The following is a 23,093-nucleotide window of genomic DNA, read 5'->3' on the forward strand; positions in this document are numbered from 1 at the left end:
TCTTAAAATTCATTGTATCTTAAAGTTGGCCTTGAATTCTCCGCAGCTGGCAGAAAGAAGAACAAACATTACTACATGCAGAACGCTGACACCCACAGCACTGAGCAGGCTGATCTCATGTGCCTGCATAATACAGCAATCCCTGATGGCATTTTCATCTTGGAAAACCCAGAGTCTGTTACAGTGAACCACTGAGGGCCTTATTCATGAGAGACTTTTATTCTGAGAAATGCACTGAAAGCACAGCTTGTGCTCTTCCTATGGAAAGAACCCTGCCATTTTCTATAGATTTATCACATGTACTCCCCAAAACAGTTTACTATATATAAACATACTGAAACTCAAGACAGACCAGAGAAAATGAAATCAGAATAGAATACACCGATTAGCATAACCTGATTTTGATACTACATATTCTCTCTCCAAAGTTCATTCCAATTCCAATACTCTGATGTTTTCATCTGTTCTAAATTTTAAAATATGAACTATCCCGTCTAATGCTTGGTCCTTGATCTTCAATTTGAGACAAAGCTCCCTCTGGTTAAGCATGTGCATAATTGTAGTATTGTGTTTCGGGATGTTATGTCACTTATTTTTTTCTCTTCCTATTTATTGTCAGACTAGCAGATTTGGAGGATAAAGTTCCTATCCAAATGGACACTGTCAAATTTGGCATATAATGATATTAGGCTTTATAATTACAAAAATCCCCTTTTAAAAAAGCAGTACTGAAAACAGAGGTGCAAGTGGTATATAAATGTATGACACTAGATTCTCGTTTTAGCTCTCTTTTTATTTTGGTCAAGAGGAACAACATGGAAGACACAATGCAGAACAACTGGTGCTTGCTAAAGGTTTCCTAGAAACTAAATAAATGCAGAGATTTTAACAAAAAGGGACACAGAAAATTCACACAAAAGAGGTATGCACAAAATTCTCAAGAAGGAATTGTATTTTATGCCATATTTTGTTTACGTTAAGAAAGTAAACAGGAAACACATTTTATTTTAAAAAATCAGAAGCAATGTTTTTCCATTGTCACTTTAAGTGAAAAATTTAGTAACAGAAATTATCTTGGAATAACTAGCGTAGATAAAATAATGATAGCTAAACATAGCCATGCTGTACTCTCTCATAAGATTGTAGGTTTCATTACATTTCCTTAAATTCAATAAGCAAAGCTAATTGATACATTCTGGGGTGTTCTCTTTTTATTTGTTCTATTTTTGGATTTAAGATATACTTAAGGACCCAGTTTCCTGTAAGTTATAATATACTTTCAAACAGATGTGTAAGAAAAAAAGATATGGCACTAAGCTTCACAAAGTAGCTACTGTTAGAAGGCTCCTTAAGAATTAATTAACTTCACATGCAAATGAAAGTCCCATCAATCCTATGCAGCTTCCTGTTCTGCAGTTTTAGAGAGTATTAGATGATTTAAAACTGTCACTCCGTTGATTCTTCCCCACTGCATATTTCAGACTCTCTTTTATTAAACTTTTTTTTTTTAAAAAAAATGCCCGATTAAGAAATATTATTGAAGAGGCCATTCATTACACACAGCATGGTATGATTTAAATGTAACATAATCTTCCATCTATTGTTCCGCAGATACCACATCATACAAGCATATAGCCCCTACTAGAGTCACAATGAGAAATGCTAACTGAAGGCTAATTTCTACAATGCCTGAATTTTATTTTGATATGAAGTAATTATTTGCCAATTAAGGAGTGGTTGTATATGTCCAACTCCCATTTGACTGTACTACTTCTCCTTCCCTTATGTCCCTTCCTCATAGCAGTAGAAGAGTTATGCACTTCTCTCTCTTAAAGGACTACTGCTGTTTTAAAACTAAGCAAGTGCCATGTGAGCAGCTGTATATTAACACAATGCATATGGCTAATTTCAGCTGCATTTGCAAAACCACTATCAACAATCCATTATTAAAAGCCTAAGGACCCATAGATTCCAGGCAGCATTCTAAATATGGGGGAGGAGAACTCCTCTCCTAATCAACACAATTCACATTTCTGAGGTTGGTATTAATTTGTTGGCCCATCTGTTAACAGGGCTTTGGTTATGCATAATGAACTATTTTTTTCATTAGACCTGTATGAACAGTTTTACATCTTACTGTCTGGAAGGGACAGGCCAATTCTAATAATTTTTTAAACATGGTAATGTTACTGTATAGTGATGTTAACACATTTTTGTCACCATACAGTGATTTTACATTTCTTTCATAGGGTGTACATGTTGTCGTAGAAATCGAAACATTCATTGATCTCATTTTGTGTGAGAAATGTTGGTAGAAGATGTGAGTGTTGGTAGAAGCCATGTATTGACCCTAATACAGGTCAATACATGGCTTACGGCCTCAAGCATAAGCTGATAGAAAATCTTCATTTTAAGATTTACTATCCTGCCATAAATATTATTCAAAGGTTTACCATAAATCGTCTAAAAGCATTTTGCCAGCAACCAACGGAACTTGCGCAGAGTGAGATGCTATGGGCAAAGGCCTGCTAATTTATTTTAAAGATAAAACATTCCAAAAGAAGAAAGGGTTTGATCTGACCTCCAACATCAAGCTGTTTTTCAGACCTTAAAATTATCTGGCCTTTATCAGCTCCAAATGGGAAAACATGCCCTTTGCCAAAGCCACGTATTGTCAGCTTAGCATTTTGAAAGGAAGTAGAGACCCAAAGAAAAATAAGATTCTACATTTCATTATTATTTTACAATTCACTCTACAGAGGAGTTTTAGCATTATAAATTGAACACTTCAACAGGACCATTTAGCACTAGGTCAATCATCCTATTGTTTTAAAAACTATAGCCTTTGTCACCTGAATGCAAAATTTTATTTTTCAGTGAAGCAAATGAACTGCACACAGACATAGCGAGGACACACATTTCAAGTATTTTCCACAATGGGACACAAGAAGGTAGACTAGATTAAAAAAAAAAAAAAACCCTAAGAAACCCCCTTACAGAAACAGCCAATTAATTAAAAAAAATTGTTGTGGTTCCTGTAAAGAATTGCACACTGGGTTAGATCAAAAGTACATTTAAACCATTGCCATCTCAAGGTGCTAACAATACTGTTTTGATGGGCTTGGGGCCTGCAAGTGAAGAGGCAAGCTGAACCAGGCAAATTCAGATTGAAGTATATAAAGTCAAAGTCAGTCAGGCTAAGGTAACTCAAGGTATGACAAATCAAGTCAAGGTTAAGTAAGTTCACACAGGCGTAGTCACTACTGGTTCTGGTGAGCAGTAATCAGTATCCTGGATAGCTCCTACTGTGCTTTGCTGGCTGAGCTATAGAAAGACGTTGTCACTGTGTGCAACTGGAGTCATCTGAAGGTTTAAAGGACTTGCAGGGCTCACTTTCAAGTGGCTCCAACCCACTAAAATAACTGTCTGCAATCCCTAAAATGCACAAGACTGATTCTGCAGCCATACACTCCTGGAATGTGAGGATAATGGAACAGCCATGCCCTCAGTCCAGGAGGCTATAGAAGAGGATGGCAAGGGTTCTCCTCTGAGTGGGATGGCCTGTGAGTCATCCTACTCTGATTCTTGCTCCAGGTAATGCTAGCATCTAGATGCACGGTACCTGTCAATTACTTATTAGAATGCAGTTCATTAATTACCAGTATATTATTTATAGTACAGTGGAATAAAAAAATAAGAATTCTTGGTTTTTTGTTCGGTTTTTTACAGTTATAAACTTTTGCTTGTTTTCCGTACTTTGTGACTAATAAGACACTTGAACTATATACCCAATCATGCAAATATTATTTGCATTTATTTTATTTATTCAAATGTGCAAGAGTACTTCAGAAGCTTCTCATACTCATATAGCACAAAAATGATATAATCTGCTATGATTTTGTCTAATCTTCCTTTCAGACCAACTTTCTGGCTGGTCCTAAATCTACTGACAATCAATTGACTCAAAGATTTGGCATTATGAGATAGGGAGCAATAAAAATAAATTGTTTAAGAATCTAAAAAAATAATAATCCAGAAAACCAGGTATGCAAAGCACTATTTAATGCATTCTTAGTTTGTGTAATTGCTTTCCCCGTCTGTTTATAGTATGAAATTTTTTGAAACTAATCTTCAATCTTCCAATATTCCATCTGACATGTTACCATTTACATGAAACTATTTGTAGTACTAGCATTTGGACTTAATAAACTAACCAATATGATAAGACATTTCTTCATAAATACCTCTAGGAAATTAAGCAAGCATACAATTCTCCTCTCATGAACTCAATGAAGAGCCGACATTCACAGGCATCTCCCACCTCCAACACAAACACAATGAAGCATAGGATTTTGACTCACTCTGTAGCCAATGATGGCACATAACCAGCAGTATATAATTCCCACAGAAGGAGTCCATATCTCTGATAATATAGCTTGCAGGATCACAGTCCAGGGTTATTTTATTTGTTACGACTAGTTTTGACAACCCGAAATCTGACAGAGGTGCAATTCCTTAGCTCTCCTTTTTCATTCCTGAGCCACTGAAGTCTTACTTCATATAAAATAAATATGCACAATCTATATGACTACTTTAGCTCATCAGATACTAAGAATGCCAAGATCCACAAAAGTCATCAAAAAGAGTTGCAATGTAAATGTTCTGCTTTGATTCCAGTAAATCACCCTTCAAAATTAGTTGATTCACAGAATCTGGATTGTAGTTAGATTATTATCACAAAACACAGCCATGCTGCCCACCCTCTGGTTTACGTTACAATTTTTTGCTGAAGCAAACTGTAATATCAGCAGAAAGGCAAATTTACTCATTAATTTCCAAATTATTTAGATCAAACACTGACAAGTCACTAGCAGAAAACTAGAGGAGATAGGTGCTAGGAAAGGCAGCCAGCTAAGAACAAAATCTTGCACAGTAAAGTGGAAAAAGAGACATCAGCAGAAAAAAATAGCAAGACTTACAAAACAAGATACATTTTCAAAATTAGGAAAATATACTACTGTTAGGATTTTGCAAAACAAGGAAGGAAGTGTCTATAGGACATAGTCTTAAGTGGGAAATCCCATGAAATCAAGGAAGAACATCATAAACAAACAAACATAAAGAAAAGTTGTACTGGTGCACATATAATGCCCCTTCCTCCCAGGTGCAAATTCCCCTCTTTCCCTAACTAGCTTATATTGGCCTATCCCAATTCTATCCTCAATTATGGTCAACCTTAAGTAAAGATCAACTTTAAATTCCCTTCAAATCCTAGTTAAGGACAACCTCCAATACTGCTGCTGCACTCCCGCTGTTTCTGATGTGCCTGCTGTCACTTCCTAAGGCAACCCCGGAAACTAGCAGAAGCATTTGTTTCCAAAATGGGACAAGTCAGTGAAGTGAAGCTCCTTTTTGCAAACTCTGCTGACCTGACCTGTTCCAGAAATGAGCATTTCCGCTGACAAGGGAAGAGTTGAAAGAATTCATGTGAGTAGGGGAGGGAATGGAGTAAGGGAGTGCAAGATCTTATAGCCTGCCTCTGTAACCATAGGTAAGGATCAGAAGTACTGTGTGCACTTGATCCTAGGAAAAACAGTGAAGCATTGTTGTTTTTTGCGTATCTGCAGAAGAATTACATAAAAGATGGATAAAGTCTTACCAATTGCTGTTTCAAGTAGTTAACCTTCAGTAGTCATGCTGGCTCAACATCAAAGAGTCTCTGATGCTGTAAATCCATGAGGCAGAACTGAGCTTTTGCCAACTTCAACATGCAAGGCTGTGAATGACCCAACTACTCACTTCTATGGCCACTATCTTGATCTTGCATTGTCTTAGAACTGTTTTATGTTGGATCTCCCCATTGTGGAATTCCCCCTCCCTGACCATGACCTTGTTTCTTTCAATGTGGTACTCTCTTCTCCCTTCCAAGCACCCTCATCGCTTCTATCACTTCTAATCACTCTCTTGACTCCGCAGTACCACTTTCAACTCCTCCCTATGTTTCATTCTTGAGTTGTTTATCCTGCTGTCCTACAGAGCTGTCCACCCCACTAATCCTCAGGCCTAGCGTATTCTTTCCTTCATGATCTCCACTCATGCTGTCAGGGTGCTGAGCACATCTGAAGTAAGTCAGTAACCCTGCTTTGCTCAATTTAAATGTCATGCTCCTCCCCCTTCTCTGTGTCTATCTAAGAAATATTACCATGCCACTCTGGACAATATCAATTCTAATAAGTCTCTGATGCTATAGAAAGGCCAGCCCCTTTGACCTCTGCCATCTTACTTGCTGCTCAGGAATTTCCCACATCTTTGATGATACAATTGAAACAATTGGCTGCAATCTCTGTAAATGCCTTCATTTATCCCATTTCTTCTGACCACTTCTTCTCACTTCCCTTAATCTGTTTTCTCCCCCCTCCCCAAGTATTGCTGGATGAAACAGCTACTCTGTGTCTCTCATTTAACACCACAAAAATACATGTGCACATCCTTGATCCTATTTCCTCTCTACTATCTCCATAGCTGTTATTCTCACCACAAAAACTATCCTTCTCTTTATGCTCCTTCCCTAATGCATTCAAGCATGATACTATTTCTCTCATCCCCCCAGAAGCCTTCCCTTGACCCAGCCTCACCTCTAATTACCGCACCTTGTCTTTCAAACCTTCTTCCCATTATATCTTTGCCCATGACCTCCACTCCTCCAAATTTACCACCCTCTGCCTCCATGCATTCTCCCTTGATACCCCCTATGAGCGGAAGGTCTTCCATGCACATCTATACAGTGACACCACCATCCATTCTTCCCACAAATCTCTCATCAAAACCCACCTTTGGCTTATCTCTCATTCCCAGATGTAACTGAATTTTAAGTACATAGAACTGCATTTTCCCACAATTCTTCTCTTTCTATCCTTATCTCTTCTCTATTATCTCTGCTATTTCCCCCACCACCCTTGGAATAGTCTATTTAAGTTAGTAAGATTTTGGTGACAGGAAACTATTTTTGCCTATTAAATTTTATACCATGCCAAATATGCTAGTGGGCTATATAAATATTATTAATATATTAATAAACATTAGCAGGCAGTGATGGCTACTGAGTTATAATGTGTTTTGTGGTAAATAATAACACTGATGTTGGAATATAAGAAGTCTCTTTTGGAAGTACAGCTGGGACTCCATACATTCACTGAATGTATGCAGTGTGTCATCATAGCCAACAGGCCCCAATCCCAACCTACACACATTCAATTCCACATCTGCAACGTGTATATACAGATCTCTACATACTCAGGAATCTTGCAAAGACACTTCTGAAAGGAGCTTCTCTTTCATTCTAATTTGGTCTACCAGTGACCCTAGGGTAAAAGAACATAGTACAAACATTCCCAAAGTCCCTCAGTTATGTCACAAAAGCATACGGCTATGTGCAGCTCATAGTCCTGAATTACTGAAGAGTTAAGAAACAAGAAGCAGCAGAGCCCTAGAATCCTGTATATAATTGTATAATTCAGGTATTTATTTGTTCCAAATAAATACAACACATATATCTACCAAAGCCTTGGGAATTTTGTTATTGTTATTTCTACCTTTTAACATCTTGAACACTAATACAATGAAAGTTCTACAATACTTGACATGTACATTTTCCAATAAGCTTCAGTCTGAAGAGAAAGACCACAGTGTACAACTGCTCTAAACTTCTGAACAGATAAGAGTCTTGTTTCTTCTGTGATAATGACCCTATGACTCACTTAAGTTGTTTCCAGGAGTAGGAAAAGCAAAACATTTGGCCCTTTGTTTTGAAATGAAAAAAAAACAAAACCCAATTCAGTTTGTAAAACAGGTTGTAAACATCATCTAGCCTGGTTTGAATGGATATGTTTTAAAGACAGTTGCTAACATAAATATAACACCCACAGTTCAAAGGCAAAAACATATCTCTATTCCCTCCTCCATCTGCTCCCACTCTAGTTTTAAAAACGTTATTAAACTATGCAATTATATGGTTTCCCTATTTTCTATAGATCTAAGCTTGGGTGGATACACATGATTAAAAACTGTATTGTGGCCAGTTTTCTTTCCAAACAGGGGTGTTATGGGGGAAAGTGGAATGAAGAGGCACTCCTGTGCTTCAGGTCACATCAATATTTGTTAAATATACCCTTTAGGGTAAAGCCCTCATAGGACAACTTACAGCAATTAATAAATGCAGTGTATTTCATTTCATTTATTATATTTTTGGGGGTCCAGGGAAGGTTTCTTCAGGAGTGGTCTCAGTGAGGACCACTCCCTCTCACAAGGAGGCATTATTCAACTTGCTGACCCAGCCAGCTGTTCCCACCTGCTGCCCTAGCAAGGAAAACCCCGTGGGGGAGTAAAAAGAAGCCAAAGGCAAAGGTAGAACCAGGCAATCTTCAAAACGGAATATTTACAAAAGTTTATTTACAGTACCTTGGCACTGTAAATAAACTTTTGTAAATATTCCGTTTTGAAGATTGCCTGGTTCTACCTTTGCCTTTGGCTTCTTTTTACTCCCCCACCTGCTGCCCTGCCAGTTTTTATATGTCAAGAGGGGCAAGGATCAAATATGGAAGTAGTTGCACAAAACTGTCCAACCACCTTGTCAATGTCCTCAAGCCATACCAACTTTAAAACTGGACAAGTCTGTGTTCTGGATACCTCACCTGGTTCACCTGCTATAACGCTAGAGTCTAAGTCCTAGCCAGATGCAAGAGATTTTATTCTGGAAGCACCTAGGAAATGTATTACAACAGATCAACACTGTTTTTAGGGCCAGCGCCGTATGACCCTGAAAAACTCCTCTGGGCAGCACAGAAAGGACTCAACAGAGGCAGCAAGATGTTTCTTTGCCCCCCCCCCCGCTCACTGCCCCTGAATACATGACCATAGGCACACACTAGTATTTAATTACACCCACTAGGAGTTTTCTCTATCTGCACTCAAACTATCTCCTATTTTGCTACATTGCTCCTAGCTCTGCCACATACTGTGGAGCAGTACGAGCTCTACTCTGGAGCGGGCCTAGGAGCAATCATGTCAACCCCCCAGATCATTTCTGGATTCCACATGATCAACCATGGTTTCAACAGGAGAGCCAGCCAAATGAGCTGGAGGCCTTCCCAGAGCCCTCTGGAAACCATCCAGACCCATTAGCCTCCAGGGTAAGACCATCTTAATAGGTCCCCCACCCTTGCAGAGGGGAAACGCTGCCATAAATCTAAACCTCAGCAGGCAATGATCTGGTCATGACAAAGCAATGATCCCCCCCCCCACTTCCAGGCCATCATTTTCATGTCCAGTTGAGAAAACCAGGTCTAGAGAATGGCTCGGTACAAGTCTAGAGTATGTCCCAATACACATGCTGTCCCATCATGACAATATGCTGGACCAGTCCCATTGTTATTATGGAGGCCATAAAGTCCTGAGCCACCTCAGACAAGGTGCCCTCAACATGAATGTTGACATCCCCCAGAACCAACTGTCTGGGGGACCTCAAAGCACACCCAAGACCATCTCTGTCAGCTCAGATAGGGAGGCTGTTGAGCAGCGGGGTGAGCAATACACTAACAGAATCCCCAGTCTGTTCTGCTGACCCAATTTATTTATTTATTTATTTTATTACATTTATATTCCGGCCCACAGCTGAAGCTCTCTGGGCGGTTTACAACAAAACAAGGTGCAAACACTCCAGACCAGTAGTCAGATGGACAGGGCACCTGCAGGAAAGATGGAACGCCTACAGAAAACAGCAGCATCCCCCTCCCCAGCCCTCAGGACTCCCCTGATGCTGAACCAAATACCCTGGTGAGCAGAGTTGGGAGAGACTAACCCTGCTATCCCACACAGATCTTGGTTATGCATGCCAGATTGGCTGTTTTATCCACTATTAAACTATGAATAAAAGAGGTCTTATTCTGAACAGATCTGGCATTTAAAAGCAGCATCCGGCGATCTTAGGGCAGGCTGACAGGGCAACCACCAAAGCTGTGGGTGGGCAGAGGATCGGAACACTGCATCGGTTAACTGTCTGGACCATGTTCCCCTAACCTGGCTACCCCTCCTCCAAATGCCATATCTCCCTCATCCTTTAGCCTCACAAATTGGAGCCCCCTCAGGTCCCCCCCCCACTAGGCCCCATATAACTTCTCCCAGGCACATAACCAGATTTTACAACACACACACACACACGAACCACAAAAGCCAATCAACCTAATGTTAGAAGGGTGGGCCTTGCCTTTATGTTCCCCCCTGAAGTCGCTCCTCACAAAGGGGCAACCCCCACCCTTTGGCATCGCTGCTTTTAATATTGCTGCCACCGGGCGCTGTTGCCCCATATCAAGATTGGTCAGATAAAGAGCATGGTGACATGCACAGCTGGCTCAAATCAGCAAGTAATCAGCCTGGGAGAGTTTGCTTCGCTTCAGCTCCAGCCACGGAGTAGCTTCTCTCAGGCAGCTAAACATAGTCTCAAGCAGGGCCAGTAAGAAGGGCCTCCACAAGATATAAGAACAACGAAGCGCCATGCTGGATGAGACTGAGGATCCATCTAGTCAAGCACTCTGTTCCCATAGTGGCTGAAAAGCTGTCAGCCAGGGACCAACAAAGCAGGACACTGTGCAACAGCACCCTCCCAGCTGTCTTTTTCTCTTGGCCTTGAATATATATGTAACAATAAAACAGAAAAACAAATTCGGTAAAGTTAACCATTAAACAGTAGCAACAAAACTATGAAGCCAAATAAGCCCATCATAAAAAGCTGTATGGAATTTTAAAAAACTATTTTAAAATTCACTAATTAAGGGCCATACACACCACTTATGGGTGGGAAGTCCAAATATATAGGGCTACCACTGAAAAGGCCTTGTCTCTGGTACCTAAGGCAATTCTAAATCAAGGCATGGGATCTTAACTCATCACTAATCACTTGCATACAGAAAACACTGCTGTAAATAAAGGAGCTGGACAGCTGTTTGTCAGGTATGTTTTAACGTGGATTCCTGCATTGAGCAGGGGGTTGGACTTGACGGCCTTATAAGAACCCTTCCAACTCTACAACTCTATGATAGGCCTTCCAATTTTATCCTTCTTCATTGACAAGCAGAAAAACATTAATGTAAGATCCATTTGCTGCTGAAGATAACTTCTCATAACACAAATATTTATTTTGGAAATTCTCATACTAGTTTTGAACCCTTGCAAGCAAAAATGGGGGGAAAACATAGATTTGTTGAGCAAAAATAATGATCCATAATGATGACTTATGATGGCCTAAGTAAAGAAAACAAAGAGATGCCAGTATAAAGTCTATTGTCTGAATTGCGTCTATGGCCCCAATCCAGAAAATTCTACAACTGGTCTCATAAACCCAAGGGGCCTTGAACATATTTCTCAGAGAGCACATTGCATTTGAAATTTGAGGTGTGAGCACAAAGTTGCAGGGGTAGGTTCTGATAATGGCATGGGGGTGGTAATCAATCCGCTTCCCAAGAATGATTGATAAGTTCCACCAGGCATATGTAAGCCTCTCAGAGGACCTGAAGTAATATTTCAGCAAAACTAGTTAGATGTTTTAAAAAGAATTTAGAATCCCTGATATATTCATGCTTTCGATTTGTCGGGTAATTTAGGAGGGAGGAATTACTTTTTGCTGCCCCCACAATAACTTGCTTTGCTAACCTTAACTCTAGCATTTCTTAATGTTCATGTGCTTCAGTTTGGAACCTTGATATTTCATGTGATATTAAAGTTTCCTTGATAAAAATGATTAATGATGCACAGGGCTAGATGAACAGCACTGGGTTGCATCAATTCCACTTGTAAATTGACCCCTATATGTCACAATCAATAAAAGAGTAGACATAACCCAAATCTACTTCTCACTCAGGTCATTAATTTACTTCATTTACTCAGCCAAGACATTAAATCTCACTGTATTACCATTTCATAAACAAAGAAATTTACTCTCTCAAGTACTGCATGAGTAGGAAAGCATCCAAATTACAATGTGATGTTGAGCTAACACCCATGTTCCATAGTCAAAACCAGAAATGACAACAACCAAATCAAAATATTAATTTAGATAATGCATGCTCAGCCTGTTTATTCTAAATGATATGTCCATTCTTTAACCTTTGGCATAAACAGCCTTTACAGCAGCAAAGGTATCCTCTGTAATCAAGATATATGATCCCTGAAAACCACCTTTACCACTTAAAAAATAATCAACGCAAGAAGCATAAATGCTACTCCAATATACTTTCTTCCTGGCTTGAGAAATCCTGACCTCAGGATCACAGAGGCCACATAGAACCATGTAGCCTCAGTGTAATACAAAGACCCTGGAAAAACCAAGATAGTTCAACAGCGGTAGGCAGCCTTGTAGACCACAAATGCAGGACCAATTTGATAAACAAGGACCAGATAATCAAGGCTTGCATCTATTCGGCTAGTGAACTTTATAAGTATCTTTGTATTTATAGAGCATAAGTAAATACCCAAAATATTTCTCTTAAGCTGCTGGAAGTTTGCATCTTGACAGAAGCTTCTATCTGTTTGCATAGGGAATTACATGATAAACTGTTGTACCCAACAGGTGAGCATAAATGTTACAACCCTGGCAATTTGTCATCACTGCTGAAATCATGTGATTATCTTCACTGAAACGAAAATTCAATAGCAAATGCAGCCAGGAATACAAAAACAATGACAAAAGCATACATATCTATTTCAAACTGATTCTTCTTTCTCTGCTAAAGGTTAGCTTTTTATCTGTTGGGAAAAGAGTGGAAACATTTCTATCTTTCATTGCACTTCCATTTCCGTCCCGTCTGCATTCCCACCCACCCCCACCTGCTCCCAGTACAAACAAAAGACAAGCGTCATGCAATATAACCAAAATTCATGAATGACTGAAATGATCTGTGAAGGTGCTGGATGACTGAAAAACGAGATAGCAAAGTACTGACTTTTTAATCATTGATTTGATTGAAATAGCTCCAGAAAACATCCGGCTCAGGCTTGTGCCCACCCAGAGAGATGATTTAAACATAAAGTCACACATGTGGTACATGTAGCTTTCTCCATAGTCTTTCCATATATAAGGAGGTTAACGTGGAGGAACATTCAAACAGTTATCAACTATAAACAAATGTAACAATACAAGGAAGATTGTACCATATGCTTTTCCTGCATGTTTGAATTGGCATTGAATTTCTCCTCAGCACAGATGCCAAAAGACAAAGGGTTGGATTCAGATTTAGGCATGTGCAACTGTCCTGGTGGAAGTAGACTTTCCCACCCCCTCCTCCCCACATCAGCCCCCTGAAAATGCTACACAGAGGGTTGGGAGATCCTGCTGAATGGAGTGAATTGTGGCACGGGTGGAAGGGATGGAGGCACCTTCCATGAGCCAAACACTTCTATCAGAGGAAGACAGATCCTGGATCCAAGCAAAAATGTCTTTCTTTTTTTAAAAAAAAACCCAAGCACATTATGCTATACAAGTGAGACCACAAACATCTGTGAAGTTATTAAAAGGTTGAGTTAAACACGAGTACAGTCTTTTCACTTGTTTGTTGTTTTCCCAATTCTTCGGGCAAGCAGCAGGTTAGCTCACCCCAATATTATAATCTTCACACCTTTACCATATCACTTAACACTTTTACAGCCCAATATTACACCTATTACCTATGCATCCTATTTAATCAGTGGGAATTGCTTCTGAGTAAACATGCTTAGGACTGAGCGGCTTGAACTTCTAAATTCTGGTTGTATTAAAAACAGGGAATACTACCCTCATAGAGCCAATTATTAGACTGTATTAAAAAGATATGCCTATGTAAAAAGGTAGGCATATGTTCAAATGCAGAATTATTTATGCCTGTGGGTCCCCATTTTTATTAAACAGTGGACAGAGAAACTGTAATTCTAGTCCCTTCTTACCTATTAACAAAAAACAGATGAATTACAAAAGTGACTTTGTATGAGTTAAGTGGGGTGTTGCCCACACAGGCTGCTCACACTGTCACCCAGCGTGCTAAGAGGAAATAGTTGCTGCCTTGAGCCTTGATCTGCCCACGTGAAATGAAGCATGCTGGCTGACCACAGAATGGCCTCTGTTCCCTTTCGCAATTGCCAACATCTGCTGGGCAGATCTATGAATAATTTTATAACAAAAAGCTCTTTCCTACCCACCCCAAATCAAACTTTTTTTTTTGCACTGCATATATAACCCAAGGCAAACTTCAACTAGGGTCCTGTTTTGTTCATGAAAGAGACTTTTAAAATACTGTAGAACTGGAAGGTACGGTAGAAGATGCAGCTGTGTTCAGATGGCCAAACAAGCTTGACAACATTTCTAAACCAGCAAAAAGCTAATATTGCTATTTCATGCAACATTTTTAAACTAGTAAAATGCCAAACAATTTGTGGATGTTTTTTAATTCGAAGCATGGTTCAGTATTTCAGGTTGGAAATTTTCAAATATACAAATATATGAGAAGCTAAGAGAAAGGATTGGTTTACTGTCAATTTATATCACAACGGCACTTAGCTGTACATAGAAAGATCCTGTTGTTCCTAGGGCAGTGTTCCAAGCAAAAAGTTACAGGTTCCCCAAATCCACTCAATTACTTTATTATCCTTCTCAGCTTTCTGACAGTGGTTCACACATAAAAACAACCCAGAGTATAGATTCCATATGGGTGAATTGTTGTTGAATTGTGGGTTGTCGTTATGTGCGAAACCTGCACTATGGTTTAACTATGGTTAATTGCTAACCACAAAGAAGCTGGAGTTCACAACCCAACAACAAACCATAGGTTCTCTTCCTGGCTTGTTCACAGTGTCGTGCAAACAAGTTCACAGTGGCCTAGTTTACAAGTAACAGCAGCCCATAAATAACCCATAAGCAACCCATAAATAAAATTATGGGTTAATTAACCCATAATTTGCCAAGGTGCATGCCAAGCACATTTCATGGCCACTTTGAATATTCAGGCCCTGATCAGCCTGTTCAGGGATTCGAAATGATGCCCAAATCAAGACAGAGGCTGCATTCGGACATTAGCCAATGGTGGGTGGAGTAGTCAATTCACAGTTGGATTTTTTGAGGGTACTCCCCACACAACATTTTACTACACAACTGTGGGTGTTTGGGGCTGGCACTGAGTGAATAGTCAACCCAGCATTTGACTGATACAGCCTCTGCCCCTCTCCCCACCCTCCCTCATCCCTCAGTCCTCCCGATGCTATCCCAGCAGTCTCTGTGAACTGTGTTGGCTGAAGCAGAGAAGCTGGTGTGGTTTTGGCCACTCTTGCTAGGGAACTCTGTAGCCAGCTGAAATACTCCACTCAACAGGTCGAAGAACTCCACTGGTTCAGTTTGGACAACACAATAACCATCAGTTGTGCGACTAGTCAACTCTGCAGCCGGTTGGGCTTCTCCAGTTGTTGTTTTTTGATGAAAAATTCAACTGTAGGGTGGTTTTTGCCTGACAGACGACATGAATACCAACCGTTGACTGCTCAACTCACGGTTGACGACTAAAACCACTGGTAGTTATTGTGTTGTCCAAACTAAGCCACTATAGGTTAAGCGTGTGCTAAACAATCCCACAGTTAACTTACAATTAACCTACAGATAACCTACAAGATTCCAGGATTCAACTCATAGAATCAGCCCTAAATATCTTTCTAGGATGACAACATCCAACATTCCCGGAGGATCATGTCGCACTTTAAACATGGAGAGAGCAATCCTATGGTGCCTGGGCTCAAGAAACCCCTCCTAGGTCAGAAACCTGACCCCCTTCCCAAACGCCTTGCAGGAAAGAACTATGCCAGCTGTTTTTCTGAGGTCAGAAAACCAACCTTGGAAGAGTAGGAAAGAGGGTGTTCCCATGAGTGGGGAGGGAAGGAGACCAGAGAGGCCAGGATAAAAATTATCCCTCCCACTCCAAAGCGCACTTGCCTGATGGGCTGAAAAGTTTGTCTAGCGAAAATACAGGCGATTGGAGTGCAGGGAAGCAAAGATCACCTCCGTCACTCTTCCCATCATGCCAACTTTAACCCAGGAGGGCACAGGAATCTTGGAAGCTGCTGAGTTCAGGGGCTTCCAAGCAGTAAAGATGCAGTCCATAGAATTGTGCCCTAACACATTTTTAATAGCATAAGATTTCATGAACTAGAATCCGCCTCATCAGATGCATATACTTGAAATGGATTCTAGTCACAAAAGCTTATACAATTAAAAAATTGTTAATCTTATGGCAACCGTAAGACTTGCTGTTTTTGCTACAGGAGACTAACATGGCTAGCTCTCTAAAATTTTAACATGCTGTTTTCGACATGGCACAGATATTTTTTTCCTGGTTGCAGGAACACCCTAGAGGCTCATGCACTTCCTTCCTTTTTCAGCCTTAACCATAATGTAGTTGTTACATTTGCACTGAGGTTAATGCTAACCACAGCTAGCTTTAAACCAGAATTTGAAATAAGCTATAATCCCTAGTTTAAAATTAGCCACAGTTAGCATTAAGTTCCCTGCAAATGTAAAACTGACTGATTCTGAAAAGAGAAAGCAGTATGTGAGCCATTACATTTTCCCCAATCTCTTAACAATGGTTAATTGATCAGGAAATATTTTGTCTGCATCCAGTATATGCATTCACGGGAACATTTCTAAAACCTGTCCTGTGGATGGCAAAGCATTATGTCATCATTGGCCTTAAGAGTACTAGAAAACAATTCCATGATTCAAAGGAGTGAACCAAGCTTAAGTCTCCTATGGGCCCGTCACAATGACAAGAAGAGCACACAACAACCACTACTAAAAGAAGGCAGCCTTTGCATTCTGTAGTGTGAGTTGCAATTGTGGTGACTTTGTGGCTGTCCTGTGGTGAGACAATGACACACGCTGCTGCAAGGGAACCAATATACATTCTAGAAAGAAGAGGGTGAATAAAAAGCTCTGCACCTTTATTTGTATTTGGACCAGAAGAATTCAAATGATAGGCCTAAAAAATATCTGCACATTTTTGTTATCAAGAGCCAAGAGCTACAAAGGATAATGTGCACACTACGAAAGCAAAGTCCACGATAAGCGAGCCCACGCCCCTCTGTGATAACATACCAAGCAGAAATTAATCTGAAAAGCGCTAAACCTGCCTTGTGGTTTTAATGTGAAGAATAAAACATCTCATGCCTTCTTGACCACGCTGAGAAAGCCTTCAATATTAGCTTAAAGATGACTTAACAAAATGCAAGAAATGCTGCTGCTCAAGTTTAGTGAACCCAAAGAGGTAGTCTTCAAGGGGTAGTTGTAAAGTAATTACTGAAAAAGCTTTTCTGCAAGCCCTAGTACAGTTGCTCAAGTGCATAAGAGAGTGTTACCATTTATCTCAATCTGCCTTCCCCAACCTGATGCTTCCCAAATTTTTTGACTATAACTCCCATCAACCCCAGCAAGCACAGCCAGTTGAGAAAGGCTGGTAAAGATGCTGACAGTAGAGGAAACTGCATTGTTGGTAAATAGGATTATGCTGTGAAGCACTGGGTGTAATCTTGTTCAGTATCTGGTGGCTTTAGCATAATTCTGAGCATCTGTGCCTTCATTTAAAACAAAACACTATATAACTCTTGCTGAAAAATAAAAATGAACTCTCAAGGATGAGAAATCAAAAAGGACTTAAAAGTGGCACTAGAAGTAGTTAATCAGTGGGTGTCCTTCAAAAGCCCTTATTTCCTAAGTCATTTCTACATTCCCTTAATGATCATTACCTCCCCTACCAAAAGTAATTACTTATTCATTTCCACAAGAAACATAATCAATTAATTATGCCTACAGAACCATAAAATAGTAGAGTTGGACGGGGCCTATAAGGCCATCAAGTCCGACCCCCTGCTGAATGCAGGAATCCACCTTAATACATATCTGAAAGATGGCTGACCAGTTGCATCTTGAATGCCTCTAGTGTGAGAGAGCCCACAACCTCCCTAGGTAATTGGTTCCATTGTTGCACTGCTCTAACAAATGCAACAAAGAGGTGATGACCTTAACCTAACACAGTATAAATGAAAAGAAGAAAGTTAAGGAAAAAGGTAAAAAATGCAATTTTATATACTAAAATATAATGTTAAAAATTACATACACAGAGCATTTCACAAGTACAATAATACAACGAGACAATCAGAATGCTAGACAAAAAATGCTCAATAAACTTGATCCATTTGGCCAAACGCGTTTTGACCCTTGGTCTTCCTTGTACTTGTGAAATGCTTCGTGTATGTTATTTTTAACATTATCTTTTAGTATATAAAATTGCATTTTTTATCTGTTTCCTTAACTTTCTTGTTTTCATTTGTACTGCTCTAACAGTCAGGAAGTTTTTCCTAATGTCCAGCAAGACATTGTTGCACTGCTCTAACAGTCAGGAAGTTTTTCCTGATGTCCAGTTTCCTGTAACTTGATCCCATTATTCCATGTCCTGCACTCTGGGATGATCGAGAAGAGATCCTGGCCCTCCTCTGTGTGACAAACTTTCAAGTAATTGAAGAGTGCTATCATGTCTCCCCTCAGTCTTCTCTTCTCATGCCCAGTTCTTTCAGTCTCTCCTCATAGGGCTTTGTTTCCAGACCCCTAATCATCCACATAGCCCTCCTCTGAACCCCCTCCAGCTTGTCTGCATCCTTCTTGAAGTGTGGTGTGCAGAACTGGACACAATACTCAAGATGAGGCCTAACCAGGGCCGAATAGAGAGGAACCAGTACCTCACGCAATTTCGAAGCTATACTTCTATTAATGCATGCACACACACATACATGGATTAACAGATATTTATACTCTCTCACATGATCCCATAGGAAAAATAATCACTCCTCACTGAGAGTGGCTATTAAGAGATCCTTTTCTATATGTGGCACTATAATATTTTAGAATTCATAGGAACTTAATATGTTATAGGGGAATAAAGTAACCCTGTAAGTGCACTGAGCCCCCACTGGCATTTTGCACCTAAGTGCTCTGTGGATCCTGAAAGTGTTTTTACAAGCATATTTTCCTTCTGATAACTGTTATCAGGTGCACATTGTAACTGTGAAGTAATTTAAATGTGGGCTACCATGGAAAATCCCCCTGAAAGAACAAAACCCTATACCATCTTACAGAGTTTCTGTTTCAATAATTAGCCGTTTTTAAGGCTGCTGCAACTCATACATGGCATTTCATTTCACACTATTGGACTTAACTATTTCACTGTGCTCAGATATTTTAAAGTGAGCATACTGAATACTCCTCTGCAAGATCTAACACAGAGGTTAAATTCACCTACATCAGAGAAGCCAACTCATCCATGGAGAGGGCAGAGGCCCAACAGCTCCCCAGCAGCCTGACGCAGACCACTTCCTCCTTCTTTCACATACCGGATGCCTTACAACCACTCACATTTCCTCTTGGGCTAGGGCCTGGCTAACATTTTGCTAACCACAGAACCCATGTGTGCCCTACAACCTTTCGCTTATGATCATTAACTGTGCTGTATCTGCACAAGCTGTACATTTAGAAAAACTAGTATCTGATAAAGTTACAACCATCAGATGAGGCATTCCTTCCAAGAGAATCAAAGACTTATCATAGAACAGAGGAATTCAGCATGCAGGATGTAAGGCATTTGCTATAAAATTGGTTTTCAAAAGGTATATTTTGCCACAAGTATTTCAAGTAACTTTTAAAATACAGAATTAGTAATGTGCTTTGGAGTACAGTACAGAAATTTAGAAGAGATGCCTCTCTTCCAGATGTATCTGATTGTTGATATGTATTTCTAGTTACAAATTGCATTTAGAACAGATCCTCCCACTGAATCTATACATTCCTCACTAAACTGCCAACAGCAAATCTGCAATTTTATATTTAACTTTTTAAAAGAAAAAAATAAGTTATTTCATTTATAGCCCACCTGCCCTCAAAGGAGCTCAAGGTAGCATAAATGGTTCTCTCTCCATTTTATCCTCACAACAACCCTGTTAGTTTGAGAGTTGTTGACTAGCCCAAGGTCACCAAGAGAGCCTTGATCCAGTGGGAATTTGAACCCAAGTATCCCCAATCTTAAATCCCCTTTTATCCATAAGTTGCAACGGGCAAATCAGTCACATTTGGACTGAATTCCCCCATCTGCAAAATGACAACTTCGGTGAATGACCTCTTTCATAACTGTCATCACAATGAAGGAATCAGTAACCCAAACACTGATGTTAAGTATCATTGCTTTAGAATGCTCAGGCAACCGTTCCAAGACTGGATGGCTATCAACTACCATATCAATCTTCAGAATCAGCTTCCCATTCCAGAGGAAGACTAGATCATCAACACGGCAGTTATGTATGTCAAAGTTTATTTGTCCCAGAGCATTGTGGGACAATTAAATCTAAGTGAACTGGTAGTAACCAGGGGAACACTCTGGAAAGGAAACCCCTACCCTTGCCTCCACCTCTGGCCATATGAATAGGAGCCCCCAAACCAATAAAACCAGCCCAATGAACTGAAACTATGGGCACAGGCAGCTAGCTGGGAAAGAATTTCACCCAGTGTCCATATGCTCTTTGCGTCGGTCATCCCTATCAACTCTGTACAAATTCAAATCAATTTCTATTTAAAGTACTGAAATGTCTCATAAAAATGTCATCAAATAAGTTGACCTTGTGTTTTTTTACCTAAGCTGATATATGATACCACTTCTCTTCCTATTGTATGTATGATGACACATGTACAAAATACTTTGTACACTACAACTACATGCAATACTTCATTCAAATGATCAACTTTAACTCCACCTTTTTACCACATACATAATTTCTCCCTGCATTATATTTATCACCCTGAAGTTTTCAAATATGACAGCAGCATTAGAGGACTAAGGAAATGAAACTGAGTTTCCACAATATGAAACCTAACATAGATGCATTCCTCTCCTGAGCAACTTAAATCCAATAAAACTAAAAATAAATGTCTTCCTGCCATAATACCACAAACTCTAAGCTCAAAATATGTGCCTCTTAAGGCATGCTGGGATTATCTGCCACTAAACCAATCATTAAACCCATCATTTCCCTATAAACAGGGCAGGTTTCTTCCATAACTGTGCTTGTTTTTGCCAAAGTCTCTTTTCATTTAGTGATGGCTGTCTGCCTAATGAAACAATCTGTTAAGCCAAATATGTCAGATTCAAATCTCACAAGATACGTCTCACTAAAAGATAACTTGTCCTGGTTTTTGAAATGTCAATACTTCAAAATATATATTAGCTAATCAGTAAAAATGTCTATATAAAACTGATCTTTCATGGCAACAGTGAATGCCTTTGTAGACAAAAGTAAAAAAATACTTTTTAAAAAAACACATGTGAGTATGTACAAATACGGAACACATCATTGATTTGATGATATGAGCAATTAAGCAGCAGCAAAAAACAAACAATAACATTTTTTTGCCTTGCTAAGGATTAGCGGGAAACCAAAACTAACATAAAAATAATTTCAGTCAGAAAGGCCAGAATTACTCAATCATCACATGCACTAAAATATGGTACTTTCCCATCAAAGACTGATCTTGCAAAGAGAGATAGAAAGAGAAGTTTAACTTTTAATTCTTTGACTTCTTATATATGGAAGCCAGAATATAATATGGCAGAACCTATAACATAGTGGCAATTCTCCCACACATGTATAAATATGAATGAACAGATACCATGTTAAGCCACTCCGCAAGCTTAGTTTTTATGTCTAAAGCCCTCAAGTTCACAGATTCGTAGGGGAGGGGGATGAAGAAAATGCATAGGAAAAGGGGACAGAACTGGCAATCACATTCAATAAAGATTCCTCCTCTCCCCATATTCCTAATCTAGCCACTGAAACTCAGAGAATTCATGGGTGCAATGGGGCGTGGGGAACACCTTTCTAATTTTAAAGCTTGTAGTGAAATGAAAGAGAATGGATGGATTTATATGTTGTTGCTAACATTACTTTCATTGTACGTATATGATATGCCTTCCCTGGCAGTTAGAGAAAAAGGAAGGATGGACCACTGCTGAGGCATCTGCTCAGCTGTACAATCCTTCGGAGGGTTGCTTTCTTCATGCCCCAAATCACGGACTTTTAGAGGTTATCACTAGTCACTTACAACACTGTTCAAATCATGTTATTTGAGTGTGTATGTAAACTTACATATCAAAGCAATTTCTAACTTAAACAGAAACGTTACAGGATTATTTCATTATTTACATATGTTGGGGGAAAAGCAACAATTAACTCTTTTGTGGAATCCTTTCTTTGAAAATTCAGTTGATAGTTTTTGTGTTTGGTTTTAGGATTTTTTTGGGGGGGGGAATATGCTGGATTGTTATTACATTAATTTATTTTTTATTTTACAATTTGTACGAATCATAGGGAATCTGCTTTCTAAGATATCTAATAAATCTAAATAAATAAATCAGCAAGTACAAATGAGTACTAGTGTTCCTTAAATTTGCAAAAGTAGTTTTCCAGGTTTACTGTGCCTATTGTTATGTTTGACATTAGTGACAAATATTTCAGGTACAACATAGCTTGGAGAGAAAATATACCCATTATGCTGATATCTGGTTATTGGTGGCAGCATCAAGATGATGCAGACTAAGAATACATGTTGGTTAAGTATATTTATTTATGTTTCCTATGCCTTTCATATTAATTTTGCCCATCACATCTCTGTTCTACATTCACATGTTTTATACAAATTATAAGTCAGCATGTCAACACTAAATTTGATAACATTTGTATGCCCCCTGTCCACCTTCCCACAATAACTTCAAGTTAGCATGAATAGAAGTTATACCAGAGTCTCCTGAGAAGACAAGTACCAGAGAGAACAACTGGTCCAGAGTCAGACAGTAAGCTTTATGGTTGCGTAGGGACTTGAACTCAGATCTCCTCAGCCAACATTCAGTGCTTTAATCACTACATCACAGTGCTTTTTACAATGAATCTAACAAAACTGTGTACTTAGTGTTGCCCTGGTTCCTCTGTCCGTATAC

At 39.4% G+C, this 23,093-nt stretch overlaps 1 protein-coding gene across 1 annotated transcript in view; it reads right to left on the reverse strand.

Moving 5' to 3' along the window:
• B3GNTL1 (UDP-GlcNAc:betaGal beta-1,3-N-acetylglucosaminyltransferase like 1) overlaps window positions 1-23,093 on the reverse strand; it is a 240,150-nt gene that overhangs the window by 171,332 nt on the left and 45,725 nt on the right. The gene's annotated exons all lie outside the window — the stretch shown is intronic.

This window comes from Elgaria multicarinata, chromosome 3, assembly GCF_023053635.1.
Source record: "Elgaria multicarinata webbii isolate HBS135686 ecotype San Diego chromosome 3, rElgMul1.1.pri, whole genome shotgun sequence".
In the NCBI taxonomy this organism is placed as follows: domain Eukaryota; kingdom Metazoa; phylum Chordata; class Lepidosauria; order Squamata; family Anguidae; genus Elgaria; species Elgaria multicarinata.